Source organism: Somniosus microcephalus, unplaced genomic scaffold (genome assembly GCF_052327205.1).
Source record: "Somniosus microcephalus isolate GS21.2 unplaced genomic scaffold, FLI_Smic_1.0 scaffold1097, whole genome shotgun sequence".
NCBI lineage: Eukaryota > Metazoa > Chordata > Chondrichthyes > Squaliformes > Somniosidae > Somniosus > Somniosus microcephalus.
This window is the reverse complement of record NW_028226284.1, coordinates 21573-48586: the sequence shown is the minus strand read 5'-3', so window position 1 is coordinate 48586 and position 27014 is coordinate 21573. Positions and strand designations below refer to the sequence as shown.

General features: G+C 45.3%; 9 non-coding genes across 9 annotated transcripts; all 9 read right to left on the bottom strand.

Moving 5' to 3' along the window:
* LOC147080838 (U1 spliceosomal RNA) lies at positions 1-164 on the bottom strand. Its single transcript, XR_015077025.1, has one exon. It is a non-coding gene; the product is annotated as a U1 spliceosomal RNA (small nuclear RNA).
* Positions 165-3176: 3012 nt separating this feature from the next.
* Positions 3177-3340, bottom strand: LOC147080837 (U1 spliceosomal RNA). The gene has a single exon (XR_015077018.1). It is a non-coding gene; the product is annotated as a U1 spliceosomal RNA (small nuclear RNA).
* A 2992-nt stretch (positions 3341-6332) lies between these two features.
* On the bottom strand, positions 6333-6496 carry LOC147080836 (U1 spliceosomal RNA). Its single transcript, XR_015077024.1, has one exon. It is a non-coding gene; the product is annotated as a U1 spliceosomal RNA (small nuclear RNA).
* Positions 6497-9505: 3009 nt separating this feature from the next.
* Positions 9506-9669, bottom strand: LOC147080835 (U1 spliceosomal RNA). Its single transcript, XR_015077023.1, has one exon. It is a non-coding gene; the product is annotated as a U1 spliceosomal RNA (small nuclear RNA).
* Positions 9670-12678: 3009 nt separating this feature from the next.
* On the bottom strand, positions 12679-12842 carry LOC147080834 (U1 spliceosomal RNA). Its single transcript, XR_015077022.1, has one exon. It is a non-coding gene; the product is annotated as a U1 spliceosomal RNA (small nuclear RNA).
* A 3009-nt stretch (positions 12843-15851) lies between these two features.
* LOC147080833 (U1 spliceosomal RNA) lies at positions 15852-16015 on the bottom strand. Its single transcript, XR_015077021.1, has one exon. It is a non-coding gene; the product is annotated as a U1 spliceosomal RNA (small nuclear RNA).
* Positions 16016-19026: 3011 nt separating this feature from the next.
* On the bottom strand, positions 19027-19190 carry LOC147080832 (U1 spliceosomal RNA). Its single transcript, XR_015077020.1, has one exon. It is a non-coding gene; the product is annotated as a U1 spliceosomal RNA (small nuclear RNA).
* Positions 19191-22199: 3009 nt separating this feature from the next.
* LOC147080831 (U1 spliceosomal RNA) lies at positions 22200-22363 on the bottom strand. The gene has a single exon (XR_015077019.1). It is a non-coding gene; the product is annotated as a U1 spliceosomal RNA (small nuclear RNA).
* Positions 22364-25353: 2990 nt separating this feature from the next.
* LOC147080830 (U1 spliceosomal RNA) lies at positions 25354-25517 on the bottom strand. The gene has a single exon (XR_015077034.1). It is a non-coding gene; the product is annotated as a U1 spliceosomal RNA (small nuclear RNA).
* Positions 25518-27014: the final 1497 nt, after the last annotated feature.

The following is a 27014-nucleotide window of genomic DNA, read 5'->3' as shown; positions in this document are numbered from 1 at the left end:
CAGGGGAGAGCGCGAACGCAGTCCCCCACTACCACAAATTTTGCAGTCGAGTATCCCGCATTTGGGGACATCGCAGGCGTCAGCACACCCGAAGTGCAATGGGCTAGCCTCGTCCTGGGAGAACCACCTTCTTGATCATGGTGTCTCCCCTGCCAGGTAAGTATGCTTTCCAGCTGCACACACTGCCTCGCCACATCATTCACTGCCTCTTACCGTCTCAACGACTCCTTTTTTTAAATCACAATGTCCCTTCATTCAGAAAGTGCTGCTGTTTTCTCATGTCGATTCTGCTAAAATATTGCAATATATAATGATATACCCTTTGACAAAACGCTGCAATAATACAGAGCCGGCCATGCATATTTGCATATTGCCCTTAAAAGGAAACGAACGCTCCCTCAGTAACTGTCCTTCAGGCCACGGAAAGTTTTCTGGAAATAAATCTCTCCTTATATTTATTGCATCTGAAGTAAATGTTTGTCATATCTTCATATGAACAATAATTCGGAATCTGATGTCTTTGAAAAAGCAATTTTCAAGTTTTGCCCATAAAGACCGATAAGAGACATAGTGAGGTTCTGGCCCATCAAGTCTTCATCACTTGTCACATTCACTCACTGTGGTTGAAATATTTCACCAACAAACCCACCTTCATTTCTTTAAGCGGGTTTCACATTTTTTGTCTTATAATAGTCCTGTGAAGGGCCTTGGGACGTTTTTACTACGTTAAAGACGCTATATAAAGACAAGTTGTTGTTGGTGTTGTTGTTGTTTTTGTTTGCAATCTTTCTCACTCTTTTCAGTATGATCATTGTCCTCATAGTGAGTAAATGATATAAGGAAAAGCCACATTAAGAGCTTAAACGCGGAGCTGGGAATTAAATGTTCCTTAATGTTGTTATATGTAAGGGAGACACTGGAAATATTGAGGTACTCGAGCCAACGGTGCAGCAATCCTAACTTCCTCCAGCATGGTCAGTGCTTCCAGTAAGACTTTCTCCTGTTCCGTTTCAGTCATGCCGTAAATCAAAATGATGTCCTGTGGCAGGGAATATCACCAGGACCTTCTAAGAACCATGGCATTTTCCTTTGCAAACAACATGAGAGGGCTGTCCTACGATGAGAGATTGTGTAGAATGGGCCTATACTCTCGGCAGTTTAGAAGAATGAGAGGTGATCTCATTGAAACATGCAAGATTCTGAAGGGGGTTGGCAGGGTAGATACTGAGAGGTTGTTTCCCCTGGCTGGAGTGTCTAGAACTAGGGGGCATAGTCCCAGGATAAGGGGTAGGCCATTTAAGACCGAGATGAGGAGGAATTTCTTCACTCAGAAGGTTGTGAACCTTTGGAGTTCTCTGCCCCAGAGGGCTGTGAATGCCGAGTCTTTGGGTATATTCAAGGCTGAGATTGATAGATTTTTGGACTCTAGGGTTATGGAGATCGAGCGGGAAAGTGGAGTTGAGGTCGATGACCGGCCATGATCTTATTGAATGGCGGAGCCGGCTCGAGGGGCCGCATGGCCTACTCCTGCTCTTATTTCTTATTTCTTAACCACATGCCGTCATCCACAAATAAAGAAGTAACAGAAAGGGTTACTTCTCCAAGAACTCTGCTGCCCGTATCCTAAGTCGCACCAAGTCCCATTTACCCATCACCCCCTGTGCTCGCTGACCTGCATTGGCTCATGGTCCAGCAACGCCTCGATTTTTAAATTCTCTTGTTTTCAAATCCCTCCACGGCATCGCCCCCCCCCCTTTCCCTGTAACCTCCTCCAGCCCTGCAACCAATGCACTCTTTAAAGCCGCGTGGAAACGCAGAGCGCTGCAGGTCCCGCGCATCCGGTGAGCCGGCTTTTGAATAGAAAAAACGTGCACGTGCTGAATTTTGAATGGGCCGCACAGCCCGTTGACGGGGCGTGCGGGCCAAAGAAACAAATTAGAGGGACCGTTGCCTACAACCCTCCGAGGTCATATAATAGAACGATTGCAGCACAGAGGGAGGCCATTCGGCCCGTCGAGCCCGTGCCGACTCTCTGCAAGAGCACTTCAGCTAGTCCCACCCCCCTGCCTTTTCCCCGTAGCCCTGCAAATTCTTTTCTTTCAGGTACTTACCCAATTCTCTTCTGAAAGCCACAATTGAATTTGTCTCCAGCACCCTTTCAAGCAGTGATTTCCAGATGCTAACCGCTCGCTGCGTAAGAACATTTTCCCTCATGTCGCCTTTGATCTCTGTGATCATGCAATTTGGGCGTCTTGCGTATCCCCTACTTTATTCGCTCCGCCGGTGGCGGGCGTGCTTTCAGCTGCCTAGGCCCTAAACTCTGGAATTCCCTCCCGAAACCTCTCCGCCTCTCTCTCTCTCCTCCTTTCAGACGCTCCTTAAAACCTACCTTTTCGAGCAAGCTTTTGGTCATCTGTCCTAATATCTCCTTGTGCGGCTGGGTGTCAAATTTAGTTTGCTAACACTCCTGTGGAGTGCCTTGGGACGTTTCACTATGTTAAAGACGCTATATAAATACAAGATGATGAGTAAATAAGGATAAACTGTTTCCAGTGTCGGAAGGGTCAGTAACCAGGAGACACAGATTGAAGAAAATTTGCAAAAGAAGCAGAGGCGACAGTAGGATGTTTCCCCGCCTTCCCCACCCCAGCTCGAGGTGACCTAAGGTAAAAAGGTAATTTGGATAATATTTGAAGGTAAAATAATTGCAGGGCTTTGGTGAAAGAAGAGAGGAGTAGGATTAATTGGATAGCCCTTTGAAAGAGCCGGCAGAGACACGATGGGCCGAATGGCCTGGTTGTGTGCTGTATGATTGTTTCTGTAGTGAATAAGGTTGAACATTTTGCCAAAGTGCAGAGTTGGCATGCAGCTTTGAAACATTTTTTGTATGCGGTGTATAATTGTTGATTTTTTTGTGGAAAATGTGTAATTTCTTAGTAGTAAGGATGAATATAACTGTGAGTGTAAAGATGAAATGAAATGTGAGCGTTAGGATGGGTTATGATGCGATTTGAATAGGCCATTATGCAGAGTTGTATTGTGTCACAGCTCCCTGTGTTGGGAATAAAGCGCAGTTAGAATTGAAAACAAAGCAAACGATATATATATATAACGGTATCTTTGACAGTTTAGTTGAAAAGAGAATGCTGTTGAAATTCTATTTTTTATTGTAAAGCCAGGGGAGAGCGCGAACGCAGTCCCCCACTACCACAAATTTTGCAGTCGAGTATCCCGCATTTGGGGACATCGCAGGCGTCAGCACACCCGAAGTGCAATGGGCTAGCCTCGTCCTGGGAGAACCACCTTCTTGATCATGGTCTCTCCCCTGCCAGGTAAGTATGCTTTCCAGCTGCACACACTGCCTCGCCACATCATTCACTGCCTCTTACCGTCTCAACGACTCCTTTTTTTAAATCACAATGTCCCTTCATTCAGAAAGTGCTGCTGTTTTCTCATGTCGATTCTGCTAAAATATTGCAATATATAATGATATACCCTTTGACAAAACGCTGCAATAATACAGAGCCGGCCATGCATATTTGCATATTGCCCTTAAAAGGAAACGAACGCTCCCTCAGTAACTGTCCTTCAGGCCACGGAAAGTTTTCTGGAAATAAATCTCTCCTTATATTTATTGCATCTGAAGTAAATGTTTGTCATATCTTCATATGAACAATAATTCGGAATCTGATGTCTTTGAAAAAGCAATTTTCAAGTTTTGCCCATAAAGACCGATAAGAGACATAGTGAGGTTCTGGCCCATCAAGTCTTCATCACTTGTCACATTCACTCACTGTGGTTGAAATATTTCACCAACAAACCCACCTTCATTTCTTTAAGCGGGTTTCACATTTTTTGTCTTATAATAGTCCTGTGAAGGGCCTTGGGACGTTTTTACTACGTTAAAGACGCTATATAAAGACAAGTTGTTGTTGGTGTTGTTGTTGTTTTTGTTTGCAATCTTTCTCACTCTTTTCAGTATGATCATTGTCCTCATAGTGAGTAAATGATATAAGGAAAAGCCACATTAAGAGCTTAAACGCGGAGCTGGGAATTAAATGTTCCTTAATGTTGTTATATGTAAGGGAGACACTGGAAATATTGAGGTACTCGAGCCAACGGTGCAGCAATCCTAACTTCCTCCAGCATGGTCAGTGCTTCCAGTAAGACTTTCTCCTGTTCCGTTTCAGTCATGCCGTAAATCAAAATGATGTCCTGTGGCAGGGAATATCACCAGGACCTTCTAAGAACCGTGGCATTTTCCTTTGCAAACAACATGAGAGGGCTGTCCTACGATGAGAGATTGTGTAGAATGGGCCTATACTCTCGGCAGTTTAGAAGAATGAGAGGTGATCTCATTGAAGGGGGTTGGCAGGGTAGATACTGAGAGGTTGTTTCCCCTGGCTGGAGTGTCTAGAACTAGGGGGCATAGTCTCAGGATAAGGGGTAGGCCATTTAAGACCGAGATGAGGAGGAATTTCTTCACTCAGAAGGTTGTGAACCTTTGGAGTTCTCTGCCCCAGAGGGCTGTGAATGCCGAGTCTTTGGGTATATTCAAGGCTGAGATTGATAGATTTTTGGACTCTAGGGTTATGGAGATCGAGCGGGAAAGTGGAGTTGAGGTCGATGACCGGCCATGATCTTATTGAATGGCGGAGCCGGCTCGAGGGGCCGCATGGCCTACTCCTGCTCTTATTTCTTATTTCTTAACCACATGCCGTCATCCACAAATAAAGAAGTAACAGAAAGGGTTACTTCTCCAAGAACTCTGCTGCCCGTATCCTAAGTCGCACCAAGTCCCATTTACCCATCACCCCCTGTGCTCGCTGACCTGCATTGGCTCATCGTCCAGCAACACCTCGATTTTTAAATTCTCTTGTTTTCAAATCCCTCCACGGCATCGCCCCCCCCTTTCCCTGTAACCTCCTCCAGCCCTGCAACCAATGCACTCTTTAAAGCCGCGTGGAAACGCAGAGCGCTGCAGGTCCCGCGCATCCGGTGAGCCGGCTTTTGAATAGAAAAAACGTGCACGTGCTGAATTTTGAATGGGCCGCACAGCCCGTTGACGGGGCGTGCGGGCCAAAGAAACAAATTAGAGGGACCGTTGCCTACAACCCTCCGAGGTCATATAATAGAACGATTGCAGCACAGAGGGAGGCCATTCGGCCCGTCGAGCCCGTGCTGACTCTCTGCAAGAGCACTTCAGCTAGTCCCACCCCCCTGCCTTTTCCCCGTAGCCCTGCAAATTCTTTTCTTTCAGGTACTTACCCAATTCTCTTCTGAAAGCCACAATTGAATTTGTCTCCAGCACCCTTTCAAGCAGTGATTTCCAGATGCTAACCGCTCGCTGCGTAAGAACATTTTCCCTCATGTCGCCTTTGATCTCTGTGATCATGCAATTTGGGCGTCTTGCGTATCCCCTACTTTATTCGCTCCGCCGGTGGCGGGCGTGCTTTCAGCTGCCTAGGCCCTAAACTCTGGAATTCCCTCCCGAAACCTCTCCGCCTCTCTCTCTCTCCTCCTTTCAGACGCTCCTTAAAACCTACCTTTTCGAGCAAGCTTTTGGTCATCTGTCCTAATATCTCCTTGTGCGGCTGGGTGTCAAATTTAGTTTGCTAACACTCCTGTGGAGTGCCTTGGGACGTTTCACTATGTTAAAGACGCTATATAAATACAAGATGATGAGTAAATAAGGATAAACTGTTTCCAGTGTCGGAAGGGTCAGTAACCAGGAGACACAGATTGAAGAAAATTTGCAAAAGAAGCAGAGGCGACAGTAGGATGTTTCCCCGCCTTCCCCACCCCAGCTCGAGGTGACCTAAGGTAAAAAGGTAATTTGGATAATATTTGAAGGTAAAATAATTGCAGGGCTTTGGTGAAAGAAGAGAGGAGTAGGATTAATTGGATAGCCCTTTGAAAGAGCCGGCAGAGACACGATGGGCCGAATGGCCTGGTTGTGTGCTGTATGATTGTTTCTGTAGTGAATAAGGTTGAACATTTTGCCAAAGTGCAGAGTTGGCATGCAGCTTTGAAACATTTTTTGTATGCTGTGTATAATTGTTGATTTTTTGTGGAAAATGTGTAATTTCTTAGTAGTAAGGATGAATATAACTGTGAGTGTAAAGATGAAATGAAATGTGAGCGTTAGGATGGGTTATGATGCGATTTGAATAGGCCATTATGCAGAGTTATATTGTGTCACAGCTCCCTGTGTTGGGAATAAAGCGCAGTTAGAATTGAAAACAAAGCAAACGATATATATATATAACGGTATCTTTGACAGTTTAGTTGAAAAGAGAATGCTGTTGAAATTCTATTTTTTATTGTAAAGCCAGGGGAGAGCGCGAACGCAGTCCCCCACTACCACAAATTTTGCAGTCGAGTATCCCGCATTTGGGGACATCGCAGGCGTCAGCACACCCGAAGTGCAATGGGCTAGCCTCGTCCTGGGAGAACCACCTTCTTGATCATGGTGTCTCCCCTGCCAGGTAAGTATGCTTTCCAGCTGCACACACTGCCTCGCCACATCATTCACTGCCTCTTACCGTCTCAACGACTCCTTTTTTTAAATCACAATGTCCCTTCATTCAGAAAGTGCTGCTGTTTTCTCATGTCGATTCTGCTAAAATATTGCAATATATAATGATATACCCTTTGACAAAACGCTGCAATAATACAGAGCCGGCCATGCATATTTGCATATTGCCCTTAAAAGGAAACGAACGCTCCCTCAGTAACTGTCCTTCAGGCCACGGAAAGTTTTCTGGAAATAAATCTCTCCTTATATTTATTGCATCTGAAGTAAATGTTTGTCATATCTTCATATGAACAATAATTCGGAATCTGATGTCTTTGAAAAAGCAATTTTCAAGTTTTGCCCATAAAGACCGATAAGAGACATAGTGAGGTTCTGGCCCATCAAGTCTTCATCACTTGTCACATTCACTCACTGTGGTTGAAATATTTCACCAACAAACCCACCTTCATTTCTTTAAGCGGGTTTCACATTTTTTGTCTTATAATAGTCCTGTGAAGGGCCTTGGGACGTTTTTACTACGTTAAAGACGCTATATAAAGACAAGTTGTTGTTGGTGTTGTTGTTGTTTTTGTTTGCAATCTTTCTCACTCTTTTCAGTATGATCATTGTCCTCATAGTGAGTAAATGATATAAGGAAAAGCCACATTAAGAGCTTAAACGCGGAGCTGGGAATTAAATGTTCCTTAATGTTGTTATATGTAAGGGTGACACTGGAAATATTGAGGTACTCGAGCCAACGGTGCAGCAATCCTAACTTCCTCCAGCATGGTCAGTGCTTCCAGTAAGACTTTCTCCTGTTCCGTTTCAGTCATGCCGTAAATCAAAATGATGTCCTGTGGCAGGGAATATCACCAGGACCTTCTAAGAACCGTGGCATTTTCCTTTGCAAACAACATGAGAGGGCTGTCCTACGATGAGAGATTGTGTAGAATGGGCCTATACTCTCGGCAGTTTAGAAGAATGAGAGGTGATCTCATTGAAACATGCAAGATTCTGAAGGGGGTTGGCAGGGTAGATACTGAGAGGTTGTTTCCCCTGGCTGGAGTGTCTAGAACTAGGGGGCATAGTCCCAGGATAAGGGGTAGGCCATTTAAGACCGAGATGAGGAGGAATTTCTTCACTCAGAAGGTTGTGAACCTTTGGAGTTCTCTGCCCCAGAGGGCTGTGAATGCCGAGTCTTTGGGTATATTCAAGGCTGAGATTGATAGATTTTTGGACTCTAGGGTTATGGAGATCGAGCGGGAAAGTGGAGTTGAGGTCGATGACCGGCCATGATCTTATTGAATGGCGGAGCCGGCTCGAGGGGCCGCATGGCCTACTCCTGCTCTTATTTCTTATTTCTTAACCACATGCCGTCATCCACAAATAAAGAAGTAACAGAAAGGGTTACTTCTCCAAGAACTCTGCTGCCCGTATCCTAAGTCGCACCAAGTCCCATTTACCCATCACCCCCTGTGCTCGCTGACCTGCATTGGCTCATGGTCCAGCAACGCCTCGATTTTTAAATTCTCTTGTTTTCAAATCCCTCCACGGCATCGCCCCCCCCTTTCCCTGTAACCTCCTCCAGCCCTGCAACCAATGCACTCTTTAAAGCCGCGTGGAAACGCAGAGCGCTGCAGGTCCCGCGCATCCGGTGAGCCGGCTTTTGAATAGAAAAAACGTGCACGTGCTGAATTTTGAATGGGCCGCACAGCCCGTTGACGGGGCGTGCGGGCCAAAGAAACAAATTAGAGGGACCGTTGCCTACAACCCTCCGAGGTCATATAATAGAACGATTGCAGCACAGAGGGAGGCCATTCGGCCCGTCGAGCCCGTGCCGACTCTCTGCAAGAGCACTTCAGCTAGTCCCACCCCCCTGCCTTTTCCCCGTAGCCCTGCAAATTCTTTTCTTTCAGGTACTTACCCAATTCTCTTCTGAAAGCCACAATTGAATTTGTCTCCAGCACCCTTTCAAGCAGTGATTTCCAGATGCTAACCGCTCGCTGCGTAAGAACATTTTCCCTCATGTCGCCTTTGATCTCTGTGATCATGCAATTTGGGCGTCTTGCGTATCCCCTACTTTATTCGCTCCGCCGGTGGCGGGCGTGCTTTCAGCTGCCTAGGCCCTAAACTCTGGAATTCCCTCCCGAAACCTCTCCGCCTCTCTCTCTCTCCTCCTTTCAGACGCTCCTTAAAACCTACCTTTTCGAGCAAGCTTTTGGTCATCTGTCCTAATATCTCCTTGTGCGGCTGGGTGTCAAATTTAGTTTGCTAACACTCCTGTGGAGTGCCTTGGGACGTTTCACTATGTTAAAGACGCTATATAAATACAAGATGATGAGTAAATAAGGATAAACTGTTTCCAGTGTCGGAAGGGTCAGTAACCAGGAGACACAGATTGAAGAAAATTTGCAAAAGAAGCAGAGGCGACAGTAGGATGTTTCCCCGCCTTCCCCACCCCAGCTCGAGGTGACCTAAGGTAAAAAGGTAATTTGGATAATATTTGAAGGTAAAATAATTGCAGGGCTTTGGTGAAAGAAGAGAGGAGTAGGATTAATTGGATAGCCCTTTGAAAGAGCCGGCAGAGACACGATGGGCCGAATGGCCTGGTTGTGTGCTGTATGATTGTTTCTGTAGTGAATAAGGTTGAACATTTTGCCAAAGTGCAGAGTTGGCATGCAGCTTTGAAACATTTTTTGTATGCTGTGTATAATTGTTGATTTTTTGTGGAAAATGTGTAATTTCTTAGTAGTAAGGATGAATATAACTGTGAGTGTAAAGATGAAATGAAATGTGAGCGTTAGGATGGGTTATGATGCGATTTGAATAGGCCATTATGCAGAGTTGTATTGTGTCACAGCTCCCTGTGTTGGGAATAAAGCGCAGTTAGAATTGAAAACAAAGCAAACGATATATATATATAACGGTATCTTTGACAGTTTAGTTGAAAAGAGAATGCTGTTGAAATTCTATTTTTTATTGTAAAGCCAGGGGAGAGCGCGAACGCAGTCCCCCACTACCACAAATTTTGCAGTCGAGTATCCCGCATTTGGGGACATCGCAGGCGTCAGCACACCCGAAGTGCAATGGGCTAGCCTCGTCCTGGGAGAACCACCTTCTTGATCATGGTGTCTCCCCTGCCAGGTAAGTATGCTTTCCAGCTGCACACACTGCCTCGCCACATCATTCACTGCCTCTTACCGTCTCAACGACTCCTTTTTTTAAATCACAATGTCCCTTCATTCAGAAAGTGCTGCTGTTTTCTCATGTCGATTCTGCTAAAATATTGCAATATATAATGATATACCCTTTGACAAAACGCTGCAATAATACAGAGCCGGCCATGCATATTTGCATATTGCCCTTAAAAGGAAACGAACGCTCCCTCAGTAACTGTCCTTCAGGCCACGGAAAGTTTTCTGGAAATAAATCTCTCCTTATATTTATTGCATCTGAAGTAAATGTTTGTCATATCTTCATATGAACAATAATTCGGAATCTGATGTCTTTGAAAAAGCAATTTTCAAGTTTTGCCCATAAAGACCGATAAGAGACATAGTGAGGTTCTGGCCCATCAAGTCTTCATCACTTGTCACATTCACTCACTGTGGTTGAAATATTTCACCAACAAACCCACCTTCATTTCTTTAAGCGGGTTTCACATTTTTTGTCTTATAATAGTCCTGTGAAGGGCCTTGGGACGTTTTTACTACGTTAAAGACGCTATATAAAGACAAGTTGTTGTTGGTGTTGTTGTTGTTTTTGTTTGCAATCTTTCTCACTCTTTTCAGTATGATCATTGTCCTCATAGTGAGTAAATGATATAAGGAAAAGCCACATTAAGAGCTTAAACGCGGAGCTGGGAATTAAATGTTCCTTAATGTTGTTATATGTAAGGGAGACACTGGAAATATTGAGGTACTCGAGCCAACGGTGCAGCAATCCTAACTTCCTCCAGCATGGTCAGTGCTTCCAGTAAGACTTTCTCCTGTTCCGTTTCAGTCATGCCGTAAATCAAAATGATGTCCTGTGGCAGGGAATATCACCAGGACCTTCTAAGAACCATGGCATTTTCCTTTGCAAACAACATGAGAGGGCTGTCCTACGATGAGAGATTGTGTAGAATGGGCCTATACTCTCGGCAGTTTAGAAGAATGAGAGGTGATCTCATTGAAACATGCAAGATTCTGAAGGGGGTTGGCAGGGTAGATACTGAGAGGTTGTTTCCCCTGGCTGGAGTGTCTAGAACTAGGGGGCATAGTCCCAGGATAAGGGGTAGGCCATTTAAGACCGAGATGAGGAGGAATTTCTTCACTCAGAAGGTTGTGAACCTTTGGAGTTCTCTGCCCCAGAGGGCTGTGAATGCCGAGTCTTTGGGTATATTCAAGGCTGAGATTGATAGATTTTTGGACTCTAGGGTTATGGAGATCGAGCGGGAAAGTGGAGTTGAGGTCGATGACCGGCCATGATCTTATTGAATGGCGGAGCCGGCTCGAGGGGCCGCATGGCCTACTCCTGCTCTTATTTCTTATTTCTTAACCACATGCCGTCATCCACAAATAAAGAAGTAACAGAAAGGGTTACTTCTCCAAGAACTCTGCTGCCCGTATCCTAAGTCGCACCAAGTCCCATTTACCCATCACCCCCTGTGCTCGCTGACCTGCATTGGCTCATGGTCCAGCAACGCCTCGATTTTTAAATTCTCTTGTTTTCAAATCCCTCCACGGCATCGCCCCCCCCCCTTTCCCTGTAACCTCCTCCAGCCCTGCAACCAATGCACTCTTTAAAGCCGCGTGGAAACGCAGAGCGCTGCAGGTCCCGCGCATCCGGTGAGCCGGCTTTTGAATAGAAAAAACGTGCACGTGCTGAATTTTGAATGGGCCGCACAGCCCGTTGACGGGGCGTGCGGGCCAAAGAAACAAATTAGAGGGACCGTTGCCTACAACCCTCCGAGGTCATATAATAGAACGATTGCAGCACAGAGGGAGGCCATTCGGCCCGTCGAGCCCGTGCCGACTCTCTGCAAGAGCACTTCAGCTAGTCCCACCCCCCTGCCTTTTCCCCGTAGCCCTGCAAATTCTTTTCTTTCAGGTACTTACCCAATTCTCTTCTGAAAGCCACAATTGAATTTGTCTCCAGCACCCTTTCAAGCAGTGATTTCCAGATGCTAACCGCTCGCTGCGTAAGAACATTTTCCCTCATGTCGCCTTTGATCTCTGTGATCATGCAATTTGGGCGTCTTGCGTATCCCCTACTTTATTCGCTCCGCCGGTGGCGGGCGTGCTTTCAGCTGCCTAGGCCCTAAACTCTGGAATTCCCTCCCGAAACCTCTCCGCCTCTCTCTCTCTCCTCCTTTCAGACGCTCCTTAAAACCTACCTTTTCGAGCAAGCTTTTGGTCATCTGTCCTAATATCTCCTTGTGCGGCTGGGTGTCAAATTTAGTTTGCTAACACTCCTGTGGAGTGCCTTGGGACGTTTCACTATGTTAAAGACGCTATATAAATACAAGATGATGAGTAAATAAGGATAAACTGTTTCCAGTGTCGGAAGGGTCAGTAACCAGGAGACACAGATTGAAGAAAATTTGCAAAAGAAGCAGAGGCGACAGTAGGATGTTTCCCCGCCTTCCCCACCCCAGCTCGAGGTGACCTAAGGTAAAAAGGTAATTTGGATAATATTTGAAGGTAAAATAATTGCAGGGCTTTGGTGAAAGAAGAGAGGAGTAGGATTAATTGGATAGCCCTTTGAAAGAGCCGGCAGAGACACGATGGGCCGAATGGCCTGGTTGTGTGCTGTATGATTGTTTCTGTAGTGAATAAGGTTGAACATTTTGCCAAAGTGCAGAGTTGGCATGCAGCTTTGAAACATTTTTTGTATGCGGTGTATAATTGTTGATTTTTTGTGGAAAATGTGTAATTTCTTAGTAGTAAGGATGAATATAACTGTGAGTGTAAAGATGAAATGAAATGTGAGCGTTAGGATGGGTTATGATGCGATTTGAATAGGCCATTATGCAGAGTTGTATTGTGTCACAGCTCCCTGTGTTGGGAATAAAGCGCAGTTAGAATTGAAAACAAAGCAAACGATATATATAACGGTATATATTTGACAGCTTAGTTGAAAAGAGAATGCTGTTGAAATTCTATTTTTTATTGTAAAGCCAGGGGAGAGCGCGAACGCAGTCCCCCACTACCACAAATTTTGCAGTCGAGTATCCCGCATTTGGGGACATCGCAGGCGTCAGCACACCCGAAGTGCAATGGGCTAGCCTCGTCCTGGGAGAACCACCTTCTTGATCATGGTGTCTCCCCTGCCAGGTAAGTATGCTTTCCAGCTGCACACACTGCCTCGCCACATCATTCACTGCCTCTTACCGTCTCAACGACTCCTTTTTTAAAATCACAATGTCCCTTCATTCAGAAAGTGCTGCTGTTTTCTCATGTCGATTCTGCTAAAATATTGCAATATATAATGATATACCCTTTGACAAAACGCTGCAATAATACAGAGCCGGCCATGCATATTTGCAAATTGCCCTTAAAAGGAAACGAATGCTCCCTCAGTAACTGTCCTTCAGGCCACGGAAAGTTTTCTGGAAATAAATCTCTCCTTATATTTATTGCATCTGAAGTAAATGTTTGTCATATCTTCATATGAACAATAATTCGGAATCTGATGTCTTTGAAAAAGCAATTTTCAAGTTTTGCCCATAAAGACCGATAAGAGACATAGTGAGGTTCTGGCCCATCAAGTCTTCATCACTTGTCACATTCACTCACTGTGGTTGAAATATTTCACCAACAAACCCACCTTCATTTCTTTAAGCGGGTTTCACATTTTTTGTCTTATAATAGTCCTGTGAAGGGCCTTGGGACGTTTTTACTACGTTAAAGACGCTATATAAAGACAAGTTGTTGTTGGTGTTGTTGTTGTTTTTGTTTGCAATCTTTCTCACTCTTTTCAGTATGATCATTGTCCTCATAGTGAGTAAATGATATAAGGAAAAGCCACATTAAGAGCTTAAACGCGGAGCTGGGAATTAAATGTTCCTTAATGTTGTTATATGTAAGGGAGACACTGGAAATATTGAGGTACTCGAGCCAACGGTGCAGCAATCCTAACTTCCTCCAGCATGGTCAGTGCTTCCAGTAAGACTTTCTCCTGTTCCGTTTCAGTCATGCCGTAAATCAAAATGATGTCCTGTGGCAGGGAATATCACCAGGACCTTCTAAGAACCGTGGCATTTTCCTTTGCAAACAACATGAGAGGGCTGTCCTACGATGAGAGATTGTGTAGAATGGGCCTATACTCTCGGCAGTTTAGAAGAATGAGAGGTGATCTCATTGAAACATGCAAGATTCTGAAGGGGGTTGGCAGGGTAGATACTGAGAGGTTGTTTCCCCTGGCTGGAGTGTCTAGAACTAGGGGGCATAGTCCCAGGATAAGGGGTAGGCCATTTAAGACCGAGATGAGGAGGAATTTCTTCACTCAGAAGGTTGTGAACCTTTGGAGTTCTCTGCCCCAGAGGGCTGTGAATGCCGAGTCTTTGGGTATATTCAAGGCTGAGATTGATAGATTTTTGGACTCTAGGGTTATGGAGATCGAGCGGGAAAGTGGAGTTGAGGTCGATGACCGGCCATGATCTTATTGAATGGCGGAGCCGGCTCGAGGGGCCGCATGGCCTACTCCTGCTCTTATTTCTTATTTCTTAACCACATGCCGTCATCCACAAATAAAGAAGTAACAGAAAGGGTTACTTCTCCAAGAACTCTGCTGCCCGTATCCTAAGTCGCACCAAGTCCCATTTACCCATCACCCCCTGTGCTCGCTGACCTGCATTGGCTCATCGTCCAGCAACACCTCGATTTTTAAATTCTCTTGTTTTCAAATCCCTCCACGGCATCGCCCCCCCCTTTCCCTGTAACCTCCTCCAGCCCTGCAACCAATGCACTCTTTAAAGCCGCGTGGAAACGCAGAGCGCTGCAGGTCCCGCGCATCCGGTGAGCCGGCTTTTGAATAGAAAAAACGTGCACGTGCTGAATTTTGAATGGGCCGCACAGCCCGTTGACGGGGCGTGCGGGCCAAAGAAACAAATTAGAGGGACCGTTGCCTACAACCCTCCGAGGTCATATAATAGAACGATTGCAGCACAGAGGGAGGCCATTCGGCCCGTCGAGCCCGTGCTGACTCTCTGCAAGAGCACTTCAGCTAGTCCCACCCCCCTGCCTTTTCCCCGTAGCCCTGCAAATTCTTTTCTTTCAGGTACTTACCCAATTCTCTTCTGAAAGCCACAATTGAATTTGTCTCCAGCACCCTTTCAAGCAGTGATTTCCAGATGCTAACCGCTCGCTGCGTAAGAACATTTTCCCTCATGTCGCCTTTGATCTCTGTGATCATGCAATTTGGGCGTCTTGCGTATCCCCTACTTTATTCGCTCCGCCGGTGGCGGGCGTGCTTTCAGCTGCCTAGGCCCTAAACTCTGGAATTCCCTCCCGAAACCTCTCCGCCTCTCTCTCTCTCCTCCTTTCAGACGCTCCTTAAAACCTACCTTTTCGAGCAAGCTTTTGGTCATCTGTCCTAATATCTCCTTGTGCGGCTGGGTGTCAAATTTAGTTTGCTAACACTCCTGTGGAGTGCCTTGGGACGTTTCACTATGTTAAAGACGCTATATAAATACAAGATGATGAGTAAATAAGGATAAACTGTTTCCAGTGTCGGAAGGGTCAGTAACCAGGAGACACAGATTGAAGAAAATTTGCAAAAGAAGCAGAGGCGACAGTAGGATGTTTCCCCGCCTTCCCCACCCCAGCTCGAGGTGACCTAAGGTAAAAAGGTAATTTGGATAATATTTGAAGGTAAAATAATTGCAGGGCTTTGGTGAAAGAAGAGAGGAGTAGGATTAATTGGATAGCCCTTTGAAAGAGCCGGCAGAGACACGATGGGCCGAATGGCCTGGTTGTGTGCTGTATGATTGTTTCTGTAGTGAATAAGGTTGAACATTTTGCCAAAGTGCAGAGTTGGCATGCAGCTTTGAAACATTTTTTGTATGCTGTGTATAATTGTTGATTTTTTGTGGAAAATGTGTAATTTCTTAGTAGTAAGGATGAATATAACTGTGAGTGTAAAGATGAAATGAAATGTGAGCGTTAGGATGGGTTATGATGCGATTTGAATAGGCCATTATGCAGAGTTATATTGTGTCACAGCTCCCTGTGTTGGGAATAAAGCGCAGTTAGAATTGAAAACAAAGCAAACGATATATATATATAACGGTATCTTTGACAGTTTAGTTGAAAAGAGAATGCTGTTGAAATTCTATTTTTTATTGTAAAGCCAGGGGAGAGCGCGAACGCAGTCCCCCACTACCACAAATTTTGCAGTCGAGTATCCCGCATTTGGGGACATCGCAGGCGTCAGCACACCCGAAGTGCAATGGGCTAGCCTCGTCCTGGGAGAACCACCTTCTTGATCATGGTGTCTCCCCTGCCAGGTAAGTATGCTTTCCAGCTGCACACACTGCCTCGCCACATCATTCACTGCCTCTTACCGTCTCAACGACTCCTTTTTTTAAATCACAATGTCCCTTCATTCAGAAAGTGCTGCTGTTTTCTCATGTCGATTCTGCTAAAATATTGCAATATATAATGATATACCCTTTGACAAAACGCTGCAATAATACAGAGCCGGCCATGCATATTTGCATATTGCCCTTAAAAGGAAACGAACGCTCCCTCAGTAACTGTCCTTCAGGCCACGGAAAGTTTTCTGGAAATAAATCTCTCCTTATATTTATTGCATCTGAAGTAAATGTTTGTCATATCTTCATATGAACAATAATTCGGAATCTGATGTCTTTGAAAAAGCAATTTTCAAGTTTTGCCCATAAAGACCGATAAGAGACATAGTGAGGTTCTGGCCCATCAAGTCTTCATCACTTGTCACATTCACTCACTGTGGTTGAAATATTTCACCAACAAACCCACCTTCATTTCTTTAAGCGGGTTTCACATTTTTTGTCTTATAATAGTCCTGTGAAGGGCCTTGGGACGTTTTTACTACGTTAAAGACGCTATATAAAGACAAGTTGTTGTTGGTGTTGTTGTTGTTTTTGTTTGCAATCTTTCTCACTCTTTTCAGTATGATCATTGTCCTCATAGTGAGTAAATGATATAAGGAAAAGCCACATTAAGAGCTTAAACGCGGAGCTGGGAATTAAATGTTCCTTAATGTTGTTATATGTAAGGGAGACACTGGAAATATTGAGGTACTCGAGCCAACGGTGCAGCAATCCTAACTTCCTCCAGCATGGTCAGTGCTTCCAGTAAGACTTTCTCCTGTTCCGTTTCAGTCATGCCGTAAATCAAAATGATGTCCTGTGGCAGGGAATATCACCAGGACCTTCTAAGAACCGTGGCATTTTCCTTTGCAAACAACATGAGAGGGCTGTCCTACGATGAGAGATTGTGTAGAATGGGCCTATACTCTCGGCAGTTTAGAAGAATGAGAGGTGATCTCATTGAAACATGCAAGATTCTGAAGGGGGTTGGCAGGGTAGATACTGAGAGGTTGTTTCCCCTGGCTGGAGTGTCTAGAACTAGGGGGCATAGTCCCAGGATAAGGGGTAGGCCATTTAAGACCGAGATGAGGAGGAATTTCTTCACTCAGAAGGTTGTGAACCTTTGGAGTTCTCTGCCCCAGAGGGCTGTGAATGCCGAGTCTTTGGGTATATTCAAGGCTGAGATTGATAGATTTTTGGACTCTAGGGTTATGGAGATCGAGCGGGAAAGTGGAGTTGAGGTCGATGACCGGCCATGATCTTATTGAATGGCGGAGCCGGCTCGAGGGGCCGCATGGCCTACTCCTGCTCTTATTTCTTATTTCTTAACCACATGCCGTCATCCACAAATAAAGAAGTAACAGAAAGGGTTACTTCTCCAAGAACTCTGCTGCCCGTATCCTAAGTCGCACCAAGTCCCATTTACCCATCACCCCCTGTGCTCGCTGACCTGCATTGGCTCATGGTCCAGCAACGCCTCGATTTTTAAATTCTCTTGTTTTCAAATCCCTCCACGGCATCGCCCCCCCCCCTTTCCCTGTAACCTCCTCCAGCCCTGCAACCAATGCACTCTTTAAAGCCGCGTGGAAACGCAGAGCGCTGCAGGTCCCGCGCATCCGGTGAGCCGGCTTTTGAATAGAAAAAACGTGCACGTGCTGAATTTTGAATGGGCCGCACAGCCCGTTGACGGGGCGTGCGGGCCAAAGAAACAAATTAGAGGGACCGTTGCCTACAACCCTCCGAGGTCATATAATAGAACGATTGCAGCACAGAGGGAGGCCATTCGGCCCGTCGAGCCCGTGCTGACTCTCTGCAAGAGCACTTCAGCTAGTCCCACCCCCCTGCCTTTTCCCCGTAGCCCTGCAAATTCTTTTCTTTCAGGTACTTACCCAATTCTCTTCTGAAAGCCACAATTGAATTTGTCTCCAGCACCCTTTCAAGCAGTGATTTCCAGATGCTAACCGCTCGCTGCGTAAGAACATTTTCCCTCATGTCGCCTTTGATCTCTGTGATCATGCAATTTGGGCGTCTTGCGTATCCCCTACTTTATTCGCTCCGCCGGTGGCGGGCGTGCTTTCAGCTGCCTAGGCCCTAAACTCTGGAATTCCCTCCCGAAACCTCTCCGCCTCTCTCTCTCTCCTCCTTTCAGACGCTCCTTAAAACCTACCTTTTCGAGCAAGCTTTTGGTCATCTGTCCTAATATCTCCTTGTGCGGCTGGGTGTCAAATTTAGTTTGCTAACACTCCTGTGGAGTGCCTTGGGACGTTTCACTATGTTAAAGACGCTATATAAATACAAGATGATGAGTAAATAAGGATAAACTGTTTCCAGTGTCGGAAGGGTCAGTAACCAGGAGACACAGATTGAAGAAAATTTGCAAAAGAAGCAGAGGCGACAGTAGGATGTTTCCCCGCCTTCCCCACCCCAGCTCGAGGTGACCTAAGGTAAAAAGGTAATTTGGATAATATTTGAAGGTAAAATAATTGCAGGGCTTTGGTGAAAGAAGAGAGGAGTAGGATTAATTGGATAGCCCTTTGAAAGAGCCGGCAGAGACACGATGGGCCGAATGGCCTGGTTGTGTGCTGTATGATTGTTTCTGTAGTGAATAAGGTTGAACATTTTGCCAAAGTGCAGAGTTGGCATGCAGCTTTGAAACATTTTTTGTATGCTGTGTATAATTGTTGATTTTTTGTGGAAAATGTGTAATTTCTTAGTAGTAAGGATGAATATAACTGTGAGTGTAAAGATGAAATGAAATGTGAGCGTTAGGATGGGTTATGATGCGATTTGAATAGGCCATTATGCAGAGTTATATTGTGTCACAGCTCCCTGTGTTGGGAATAAAGCGCAGTTAGAATTGAAAACAAAGCAAACGATATATATATATAACGGTATCTTTGACAGTTTAGTTGAAAAGAGAATGCTGTTGAAATTCTATTTTTTATTGTAAAGCCAGGGGAGAGCGCGAACGCAGTCCCCCACTACCACAAATTTTGCAGTCGAGTATCCCGCATTTGGGGACATCGCAGGCGTCAGCACACCCGAAGTGCAATGGGCTAGCCTCGTCCTGGGAGAACCACCTTCTTGATCATGGTGTCTCCCCTGCCAGGTAAGTATGCTTTCCAGCTGCACACACTGCCTCGCCACATCATTCACTGCCTCTTACCGTCTCAACGACTCCTTTTTTTAAATCACAATGTCCCTTCATTCAGAAAGTGCTGCTGTTTTCTCATGTCGATTCTGCTAAAATATTGCAATATATAATGATATACCCTTTGACAAAACGCTGCAATAATACAGAGCCGGCCATGCATATTTGCATATTGCCCTTAAAAGGAAACGAACGCTCCCTCAGTAACTGTCCTTCAGGCCACGGAAAGTTTTCTGGAAATAAATCTCTCCTTATATTTATTGCATCTGAAGTAAATGTTTGTCATATCTTCATATGAACAATAATTCGGAATCTGATGTCTTTGAAAAAGCAATTTTCAAGTTTTGCCCATAAAGACCGATAAGAGACATAGTGAGGTTCTGGCCCATCAAGTCTTCATCACTTGTCACATTCACTCACTGTGGTTGAAATATTTCACCAACAAACCCACCTTCATTTCTTTAAGCGGGTTTCACATTTTTTGTCTTATAATAGTCCTGTGAAGGGCCTTGGGACGTTTTTACTACGTTAAAGACGCTATATAAAGACAAGTTGTTGTTGGTGTTGTTGTTGTTTTTGTTTGCAATCTTTCTCACTCTTTTCAGTATGATCATTGTCCTCATAGTGAGTAAATGATATAAGGAAAAGCCACATTAAGAGCTTAAACGCGGAGCTGGGAATTAAATGTTCCTTAATGTTGTTATATGTAAGGGAGACACTGGAAATATTGAGGTACTCGAGCCAACGGTGCAGCAATCCTAACTTCCTCCAGCATGGTCAGTGCTTCCAGTAAGACTTTCTCCTGTTCCGTTTCAGTCATGCCGTAAATCAAAATGATGTCCTGTGGCAGGGAATATCACCAGGACCTTCTAAGAACCGTGGCATTTTCCTTTGCAAACAACATGAGAGGGCTGTCCTACGATGAGAGATTGTGTAGAATGGGCCTATACTCTCGGCAGTTTAGAAGAATGAGAGGTGATCTCATTGAAACATGCAAGATTCTGAAGGGGGTTGGCAGGGTAGATACTGAGAGGTTGTTTCCCCTGGCTGGAGTGTCTAGAACTAGGGGGCATAGTCCCAGGATAAGGGGTAGGCCATTTAAGACCGAGATGAGGAGGAATTTCTTCACTCAGAAGGTTGTGAACCTTTGGAGTTCTCTGCCCCAGAGGGCTGTGAATGCCGAGTCTTTGGGTATATTCAAGGCTGAGATTGATAGATTTTTGGACTCTAGGGTTATGGAGATCGAGCGGGAAAGTGGAGTTGAGGTCGATGACCGGCCATGATCTTATTGAATGGCGGAGCCGGCTCGAGGGGCCGCATGGCCTACTCCTGCTCTTATTTCTTATTTCTTAACCACATGCCGTCATCCACAAATAAAGAAGTAACAGAAAGGGTTACTTCTCCAAGAACTCTGCTGCCCGTATCCTAAGTCGCACCAAGTCCCATTTACCCATCACCCCCTGTGCTCGCTGACCTGCATTGGCTCATGGTCCAGCAACGCCTCGATTTTTAAATTCTCTTGTTTTCAAATCCCTCCACGGCATCGCCCCCCCCCCTTTCCCTGTAACCTCCTCCAGCCCTGCAACCAATGCACTCTTTAAAGCCGCGTGGAAACGCAGAGCGCTGCAGGTCCCGCGCATCCGGTGAGCCGGCTTTTGAATAGAAAAAACGTGCACGTGCTGAATTTTGAATGGGCCGCACAGCCCGTTGACGGGGCGTGCGGGCCAAAGAAACAAATTAGAGGGACCGTTGCCTACAACCCTCCGAGGTCATATAATAGAACGATTGCAGCACAGAGGGAGGCCATTCGGCCCGTCGAGCCCGTGCCGACTCTCTGCAAGAGCACTTCAGCTAGTCCCACCCCCCTGCCTTTTCCCCGTAGCCCTGCAAATTCTTTTCTTTCAGGTACTTACCCAATTCTCTTCTGAAAGCCACAATTGAATTTGTCTCCAGCACCCTTTCAAGCAGTGATTTCCAGATGCTAACCGCTCGCTGCGTAAGAACATTTTCCCTCATGTCGCCTTTGATCTCTGTGATCATGCAATTTGGGCGTCTTGCGTATCCCCTACTTTATTCGCTCCGCCGGTGGCGGGCGTGCTTTCAGCTGCCTAGGCCCTAAACTCTGGAATTCCCTCCCGAAACCTCTCCGCCTCTCTCTCTCTCCTCCTTTCAGACGCTCCTTAAAACCTACCTTTTCGAGCAAGCTTTTGGTCATCTGTCCTAATATCTCCTTGTGCGGCTGGGTGTCAAATTTAGTTTGCTAACACTCCTGTGGAGTGCCTTGGGACGTTTCACTATGTTAAAGACGCTATATAAATACAAGATGATGAGTAAATAAGGATAAACTGTTTCCAGTGTCGGAAGGGTCAGTAACCAGGAGACACAGATTGAAGAAAATTTGCAAAAGAAGCAGAGGCGACAGTAGGATGTTTCCCCGCCTTCCCCACCCCAGCTCGAGGTGACCTAAGGTAAAAAGGTAATTTGGATAATATTTGAAGGTAAAATAATTGCAGGGCTTTGGTGAAAGAAGAGAGGAGTAGGATTAATTGGATAGCCCTTTGAAAGAGCCGGCAGAGACACGATGGGCCGAATGGCCTGGTTGTGTGCTGTATGATTGTTTCTGTAGTGAATAAGGTTGAACATTTTGCCAAAGTGCAGAGTTGGCATGCAGCTTTGAAACATTTTTTGTATGCGGTGTATAATTGTTGATTTTTTGTGGAAAATGTGTAATTTCTTAGTAGTAAGGATGAATATAACTGTGAGTGTAAAGATGAAATGAAATGTGAGCGTTAGGATGGGTTATGATGCGATTTGAATAGGCCATTATGCAGAGTTGTATTGTGTCACAGCTCCCTGTGTTGGGAATAAAGCGCAGTTAGAATTGAAAACAAAGCAAACGATATATATAACGGTATATATTTGACAGCTTAGTTGAAAAGAGAATGCTGTTGAAATTCTATTTTTTATTGTAAAGCCAGGGGAGAGCGCGAACGCAGTCCCCCACTACCACAAATTTTGCAGTCGAGTATCCCGCATTTGGGGACATCGCAGGCGTCAGCACACCCGAAGTGCAATGGGCTAGCCTCGTCCTGGGAGAACCACCTTCTTGATCATGGTGTCTCCCCTGCCAGGTAAGTATGCTTTCCAGCTGCACACACTGCCTCGCCACATCATTCACTGCCTCTTACCGTCTCAACGACTCCTTTTTTAAAATCACAATGTCCCTTCATTCAGAAAGTGCTGCTGTTTTCTCATGTCGATTCTGCTAAAATATTGCAATATATAATGATATACCCTTTGACAAAACGCTGCAATAATACAGAGCCGGCCATGCATATTTGCAAATTGCCCTTAAAAGGAAACGAACGCTCCCTCAGTAACTGTCCTTCAGGCCACGGAAAGTTTTCTGGAAATAAATCTCTCCTTATATTTATTGCATCTGAAGTAAATGTTTGTCATATCTTCATATGAACAATAATTCGGAATCTGATGTCTTTGAAAAAGCAATTTTCAAGTTTTGCCCATAAAGACCGATAAGAGACATAGTGAGGTTCTGGCCCATCAAGTCTTCATCACTTGTCACATTCACTCACTGTGGTTGAAATATTTCACCAACAAACCCACCTTCATTTCTTTAAGCGGGTTTCACATTTTTTGTCTTATAATAGTCCTGTGAAGGGCCTTGGGACGTTTTTACTACGTTAAAGACGCTATATAAAGACAAGTTGTTGTTGGTGTTGTTGTTGTTTTTGTTTGCAATCTTTCTCACTCTTTTCAGTATGATCATTGTCCTCATAGTGAGTAAATGATATAAGGAAAAGCCACATTAAGAGCTTAAACGCGGAGCTGGGAATTAAATGTTCCTTAATGTTGTTATATGTAAGGGAGACACTGGAAATATTGAGGTACTCGAGCCAACGGTGCAGCAATCCTAACTTCCTCCAGCATGGTCAGTGCTTCCAGTAAGACTTTCTCCTGTTCCGTTTCAGTCATGCCGTAAATCAAAATGATGTCCTGTGGCAGGGAATATCACCAGGACCTTCTAAGAACCGTGGCATTTTCCTTTGCAAACAACATGAGAGGGCTGTCCTACGATGAGAGATTGTGTAGAATGGGCCTATACTCTCGGCAGTTTAGAAGAATGAGAGGTGATCTCATTGAAGGGGGTTGGCAGGGTAGATACTGAGAGGTTGTTTCCCCTGGCTGGAGTGTCTAGAACTAGGGGGCATAGTCTCAGGATAAGGGGTAGGCCATTTAAGACCGAGATGAGGAGGAATTTCTTCACTCAGAAGGTTGTGAACCTTTGGAGTTCTCTGCCCCAGAGGGCTGTGAATGCCGAGTCTTTGGGTATATTCAAGGCTGAGATTGATAGATTTTTGGACTCTAGGGTTATGGAGATCGAGCGGGAAAGTGGAGTTGAGGTCGATGACCGGCCATGATCTTATTGAATGGCGGAGCCGGCTCGAGGGGCCGCATGGCCTACTCCTGCTCTTATTTCTTATTTCTTAACCACATGCCGTCATCCACAAATAAAGAAGTAACAGAAAGGGTTACTTCTCCAAGAACTCTGCTGCCCGTATCCTAAGTCGCACCAAGTCCCATTTACCCATCACCCCCTGTGCTCGCTGACCTGCATTGGCTCATGGTCCAGCAACGCCTTGATTTTTAAATTCTCTTGTTTTCAAATCCCTCCACGGCATCGCCCCCCCCTTTCCCTGTAACCTCCTCCAGCCCTGCAACCAATGCACTCTTTAAAGCCGCGTGGAAACGCAGAGCGCTGCAGGTCCCGCGCATCCGGTGAGCCGGCTTTTGAATAGAAAAAACGTGCACGTGCTGAATTTTGAATGGGCCGCACAGCCCGTTGACGGGGCGTGCGGGCCAAAGAAACAAATTAGAGGGACCGTTGCCTACAACCCTCCGAGGTCATATAATAGAACGATTGCAGCACAGAGGGAGGCCATTCGGCCCGTCGAGCCCGTGCCGACTCTCTGCAAGAGCACTTCAGCTAGTCCCACCCCCCTGCCTTTTCCCCGTAGCCCTGCAAATTCTTTTCTTTCAGGTACTTACCCAATTCTCTTCTGAAAGCCACAATTGAATTTGTCTCCAGCACCCTTTCAAGCAGTGATTTCCAGATGCTAACCGCTCGCTGCGTAAGAACATTTTCCCTCATGTCGCCTTTGATCTCTGTGATCATGCAATTTGGGCGTCTTGCGTATCCCCTACTTTATTCGCTCCGCCGGTGGCGGGCGTGCTTTCAGCTGCCTAGGCCCTAAACTCTGGAATTCCCTCCCGAAACCTCTCCGCCTCTCTCTCTCTCCTCCTTTCAGACGCTCCTTAAAACCTACCTTTTCGAGCAAGCTTTTGGTCATCTGTCCTAATATCTCCTTGTGCGGCTGGGTGTCAAATTTAGTTTGCTAACACTCCTGTGGAGTGCCTTGGGACGTTTCACTATGTTAAAGACGCTATATAAATACAAGATGATGAGTAAATAAGGATAAACTGTTTCCAGTGTCGGAAGGGTCAGTAACCAGGAGACACAGATTGAAGAAAATTTGCAAAAGAAGCAGAGGCGACAGTAGGATGTTTCCCCGCCTTCCCCACCCCAGCTCGAGGTGACCTAAGGTAAAAAGGTAATTTGGATAATATTTGAAGGTAAAATAATTGCAGGGCTTTGGTGAAAGAAGAGAGGAGTAGGATTAATTGGATAGCCCTTTGAAAGAGCCGGCAGAGACACGATGGGCCGAATGGCCTGGTTGTGTGCTGTATGATTGTTTCTGTAGTTAATAAGGTTGAACATTTTGCCAAAGTGCAGAGTTGGCATGCAGCTTTGAAACATTTTTTGTATGCGGTGTATAATTGTTGATCTTTTGTGGAAAATGTGTAATTTCTTAGTAGTAAGGATGAATATAACTGTGAGTGTAAAGATGAAATGAAATGTGAGCGTTAGGATGGGTTATGATGCGATTTGAATAGGCCATTATGCAGAGTTGTATTGTGTCACAGCTCCCTGTGTTGGGAATAAAGCGCAGTTAGAATTGAAAACAAAGCAAACGATATATATATAACGGTATCTTTGACAGCTTAGTTGAAAAGAGAATGCTGTTGAAATTCTATTTTTTATTGTAAAGCCAGGGGAGAGCGCGAACGCAGTCCCCCACTACCACAAATTTTGCAGTCGAGTATCCCGCATTTGGGGACATCGCAGGCGTCAGCACACCCGAAGTGCAATGGGCTAGCCTCGTCCTGGGAGAACCACCTTCTTGATCATGGTGTCTCCCCTGCCAGGTAAGTATGCTTTCTAGCTGCACACACTGCCTCGCCACATCATTCACTGCCTCTTACCGTCTCAACGACTCCTTTTTTTAAATCACAATGTCCCTTCATTCAGAAAGTGCTGCTGTTTTCTCATGTCGATACTGCTAAAATATTGCAATATATAATGATATACCCTTTGACAAAACGCTGCAATAATACAGAGCCGGCCATGCATATTTGCAAATTGCCCTTAAAAGGAAACGAACGCTCCCTCAGTAACTGTCCTTCAGGCCACGGAAAGTTTTCTGGAAATAAATCTCTCCTTATATTTATTGCATCTGAAGTAAATGTTTGTCATATCTTCATATGAACAATAATTCGGAATCTGATGTCTTTGAAAAAGCAATTTTCAAGTTTTGCCCATAAAGACCGATAAGAGACATAGTGAGGTTCTGGCCCATCAAGTCTTCATCACTTGTCACATTCACTCACTGTGGTTGAAATATTTCACCAACAAACCCACCTTCATTTCTTTAAGCGGGTTTCACATTTTTTGTCTTATAATAGTCCTGTGAAGGGCCTTGGGACGTTTTTACTACGTTAAAGACGCTATATAAAGACAAGTTGTTGTTGGTGTTGTTGTTGTTTTTGTTTGCAATCTTTCTCACTCTTTTCAGTATGATCATTGTCCTCATAGTGAGTAAATGATATAAGGAAAAGCCACATTAAGAGCTTAAACGCGGAGCTGGGAATTAAATGTTCCTTAATGTTGTTATATGTAAGGGAGACACTGGAAATATTGAGGTACTCGAGCCAACGGTGCAGCAATCCTAATTTCCTCCAGCATGGTCAGTGCTTCCAGTAAGACTTTCTCCTGTTCCGTTTCAGTCATGCCGTAAATCAAAATGATGTCCTGTGGCAGGGAATATCACCAGGACCTTCTAAGAACCGTGGCATTTTCCTTTGCAAACAACATGAGAGGGCTGTCCTACGATGAGAGATTGTGTACAATGGGCCTATACTCTCGGCAGTTTAGAAGAATGAGAGGTGATCTCATTGAAACATGCAAGATTCTGAAGGGGGTTGGCAGGGTAGATACTGAGAGGTTGTTTCCCCTGGCTGGAGTGTCTAGAACTAGGGGGCATAGTCTCAGGATAAGGGGTAGGCCATTTAAGACCGAGATGAGGAGGAATTTCTTCACTCAGAAGCTTGTGAACCTTTGGAGTTCTCTGCCCCAGAGGGCTGTGAATGCCGAGTCTTTGGGTATATTCAAGGCTGAGATTGATAGATTTTTGGACTCTAGGGTTATGGAGATCGAGCGGGAAAGTGGAGTTGAGGTCGATGACCGGCCATGATCTTATTGAATGGCGGAGCCGGCTCGAGGGGCCGCATGGCCTACTCCTGCTCTTATTTCTTATTTCTTAACCACATGCCGTCATCCACAAATAAAGAAGTAACAGAAAGGGTTACTTCTCCAAGAACTCTGCTGCCCGTATCCTAAGTCGCACCAAGTCCCATTTACCCATCACCCCCTG